Source organism: Bubalus kerabau, chromosome 15, assembly GCF_029407905.1.
Source record: "Bubalus kerabau isolate K-KA32 ecotype Philippines breed swamp buffalo chromosome 15, PCC_UOA_SB_1v2, whole genome shotgun sequence".
Taxonomy (NCBI): Eukaryota; Metazoa; Chordata; class Mammalia; order Artiodactyla; family Bovidae; genus Bubalus; species Bubalus kerabau.
The window spans coordinates 50,363,164-50,367,725 of NC_073638.1; the positions used below are offsets into that span (position 1 = coordinate 50,363,164).

Sequence of the window (4,562 nt, forward strand, 5' to 3'; positions counted from 1 at the left end):
AAATCAGTTACTCTTTTCTTCTCAGTACAATGTATCCTTTACCCAGCCTGTTTCAGTAGTTTCTGGCATAATAACTTATATCAATACATATATTTGATATCAACTTTCTTATATTATGCTATGACTGATAAATACACACATAAGTTCTTTCATTCTTTCTTAGATTGATTCATTCAGTATACATTTATTGAGTAGCTTGTGAGTCACTTAATAGGTAAGTAGCATTATATTTCATATGATCTGGGAGTAGAGGGGATGATAGGCAGTTATTGCAAGATATTATATTAAGTTGTAAGAGAACCCTGAATAAATGAACAATAAATGAAAAAAGTAAGCATTATTCTACTTTAAATAGTGTAAGAGAAATTTCCCTAGAGTTTGTTAATATATAGAAATTCATTCCCATGTAAACCAGTGTTTTTCTTTTTCTGAAGTAAGATTTCATTTAAGTAGTAGATTTTAAAATGTAAATGTCAGAAAATTAGTGTAATATTAGTATTTAGTTGTTGGGGAAGGGAGGGCAAGTCAGTAAGTCTTATAAAGTAGGTATATTTGGATTGCAGAGGAGTTTATTAAGAACTAGGCGTACCTCTACAAAATGATGACCAAGAAGAATGTTAAATGTAATAGCAAAACTGAAACCAGGAGAGATTTTTGGCATAGAGTATGTAGCAAATGGAGAAGGCGATGGCACCCCACTCCAGTACTCTTGCCTGGAAAATCCCATGGACAGAGGAGCCTGGTAGGCTGCAGTCCATGAGGGAAGAGTCGGATACGACTGAGCGACCTCACTTTCACTTTTCACTTTCATGCATTGGAGAAGGAAATGGCAACCCACTCCAGTGTTCTTGCCTGGAGAATCCCAGGGACGGGGGAGACTGATGGGCTGCCATCTATGGGGTTGCACAGAGTCGGACACGAATGAAGCGATTTAGCAGCAGCAGCATGTAGCAAAAGTACAAATGTCATATGCTGATTGCTAGAAACAGTAAGATGGTAGTATCAGAGGCAAAAATGAAAATGTTTCAGATAATTCTGAAACAAAAGGGCTTCTCTGGTGACTCGGTGGTGTAGAATCTGCCTACCAATGCAGGAGATACAAGTTCAATCTCTGGATTAGGAAGATTAGCTGGAGAAGAAATGGCAAACCACTTCAGTATTCTTGTCTGGGAAATTCCATGGATAGAGGCAGGCTACTGTCCATGGGGTTATAAAAAGGCAGACACAACTTAGTGATTAAAGAACAACAACAACAAATGAAATAAAATCAGCTGATCTGGAAGATTGAAAGTGCCCGCTAATAAAGGTACTTCAGTCCTCAGACTGATGATATAAGAAATTAGGATACAAGAAATTAGAAAGATGAACATATAATTAAAAGTAACAGATATAAATGAAATGACAGAAGATTGTAGAGATAACTTTCCTCACATTGTATATGGATAAAGAGAAAAATAAATTATGTAATTATTTCCAAATTACAAATTTCTATTTTAAAGACTAAGAGGTAACACTAAACATAAATATAAAAAATATAAACTAAATTTGTGGATAATATATATTAAATTTGACACTAATTGTACTTTAGTTGTGTCACTACAGCTTCAGGGTATTTTGTATAAGGCTAATATTAAAATAAAAACCCATAAACACCTCTAATATAAACAGTGTTGTCAGGGGTGAGCATCAATAACAAAATATGATAACACAAATGATAAAGATGATAATGCTGTTGTAGTGGTTTAACCGCCCAATCATGTCCAACTCTTTTGCAACCTCATGGACTGTAGCCAGTTAGGTTCCACTATCCACGGGATTTCCCAGACAAGAATACTGGAGTGGGTTGCCATTTTATTTCTCTCGGAGATCTTCCCGATTCAGGGATCAAACTCACATGTCCTGCATTGGCAGGTGGATTCTTCACCACTGAGCCACCAAGGAAGTCTGATGATAATCTTAATGGCTAATAATTATTTTTATTTACTATAAAAAACATGCAGGTACTATATTGATTATTGTATAAACATTATGCAATGTAATTAAGTCTTCATGCTTAACCTTTGAAATAAAACTATGGCAATGCTTATAAAATAAGGAAATTGAGGATCATTGAAATATGTATATTAAAGACAGAACTAGGACCAAACAAGTTCTGTCTGTTAATGAAAAGAGGAAACAGCAACTACAAAATTAGTCTGAAAATAAGTTATAGAACACATAGAACTAAGAATGTGAATGTAGTCAACCACTGTAGGCTGTAGATGGTTTCTTTACTTACATTTATGTCCTGGTTTGGTTTATGAAACCTAAATATATCTGTGACAAACTCTATACAAACATTTATAATGAATCTTTTATAGACAGTCATTTCCCTAGTTCCATTTTATGTGCAAAATAAGTACCTAATCTATGACACAATTTTGGATGTCTATATTGAAAAGCAGAGACATTACATTGCCAACAAAGGTCCGTCTAGTCAAGGCTCTGGTTTTTCCAGTGGTAATGTATGGATGTGAGAGTTGGACTCTGAAGAAAGCTGAGCGCCAAAGAATTGATGCTTTTGAACTGTGGTGTTGGAGAAGACTCTTGAGAGTCCCTTGGACTGCAAGGAGATCCAACCAGTCCATTCTGAAGGAGATCAGCCCTGGGATTTCTTTGGAAGGAATGATGATAAAGCTGAAACTCCAGTACTTTGGCCACCTCATGAGAAGAGTTGACTTATTGGAAAAGACTCTGATGTTGGGAGGGATTAGGGGCAGGAGGAGAAGGGGATGACAGAGGATGAGATGGCTGGATGGCATCACTGACTCGATGGACGTGAGTCTGGGTGAACTCCGGGAGTTGGTGATGGACAGGGAGGCCTGGCATGCTGCGATTCATGGGGTTGCAAAGAGTTGGACATGACTGAGAGACTGAACTGAACTGATAATTATGATGAAATCATAATATATCATATTTCAGTCCTTAAAAAAATGACTGAGTTCTGAAGGTAGAGAAAATGAGAGGAAGAAGGAGAAACATGAGAGGACTGCAAAGTAAGAAGGGAGAAACAGTTACAGGGCAACTTGGAGATAAACAGGGAGTGAGAATCATCAAGAAAATTCATAGGAATGATATAATACCAAAAAATAGTACCTTCTATATTTCTACTTTGAATCTACTGATACCAGTGATCAAATATCATATATAAAGACTGTCATGGACTTTCACTTACTATTTGAATTGGATAACAAAGCTTAGATTTTTCAGTCTCTGAACTCATTAAAATAGTTACAGAAGGGAGACAAAATACATATTTTGTCAATCACACTTAAATGTACATAATTTAATATAATAAGTTGTTTCCCTGCTCAAAAGTTCCATCTCATACATATTAGGTGCTATTCCATTTTAATTCCTTGTTTTTGTAATAACATTTTTTTCACACGGCCATAGATCTGCTTGGTTCTGACTCCGTATATGACAGGGTTGAGCATTGGTGGCACTGTAACATAGAGAGTGGCCAAAAGTATGTGAATATAATGGGGGGCATTTCGGCCAAAGCAATGTGTCATAAAGGAAAATAGAGCTGGTGTATATAAGGCAAGAATTATACAAACATGGGAACCACATGTGCTGAGAGACTTGAGTCACGCTTCACGAGAAGGAAGACGAAAATACTCAGCACAGAGTATCTGAACATAAGAAAGGGAAATGGCTATGATATCAAACACTAGGATTGAAATAGCACCTAAGCTGTAGGTGATATTGATCTTGATGCTGGCACAAGATAGGCGAGCAAGACCCATGTGTTCACAGTAGATATGAGGGATGACTTGATTCTCACAGAAGGGCAGCCATAAAATGAGAAATACAAATGGAATAACAGAAATAAATGATCTCACTAACACACCGACACCAATCATAGAAACGACCCTGTTGGTGAGGATGGTGCTATATTGGAGGGGGTTGCAGATGGCTACATAGCGGTCATAAGCCACTGCCAAGAGGACTGCTGATTCCATACCAGTGAAGTTGTGGATGAAAAACATCTGAGTGAGGCAGGCTTCAAAGAGGATCTCTTTGAGACTAAATCAGAAGATCCCAAGCATCTTAGGGATGGTAGCTGTGGAGAGACCCAAGTCAATGGTAACCAACATGGCCAAGAAGTAGAACATAGGCTGGTGTAGACGGCTCTCAGCCTGGATCACAAATAGGATAGTGAAGTTCCCTATCAGTGCAGTCAGGTACACAGCACAAAAGGGGAAGCCAACCCAGATATGGAGAGTTTCCAGTCCTGGGATTCCCAGCAACAAGAGAAGGAGGGATGAAACTGGGTATCATTGGGAAGGGACATCCTGCTTGGTAATGCATAAGTCCATGTTCCTTACAAATGGGTATTTACCGATCTTCAGAGTACTGAGTAAAGCTCTGCAATGTTTTATACCTAAGGAAAATAAGAATACCATACTATTGAGTATACTCTCTTCCTCAGTTAATTCACACAATAAGAAATGTAGTATCAATACATAAACATCAGTGTGAAAAGCAAATTCTTGAGAAGGTTTTAGAAATTTTGTAGT

At 37.5% G+C, this 4,562-nt stretch overlaps 1 pseudogene; it reads right to left on the bottom strand.

Annotated features, from left to right (window-relative positions):
- Positions 1 to 3,380: 3,380 nt before the first annotated feature.
- LOC129629106 (olfactory receptor 52E2-like) lies at positions 3,381 to 4,336 on the bottom strand (annotated as a pseudogene).
- Between the last annotated feature and the right edge of the window lie 226 nt (positions 4,337 to 4,562).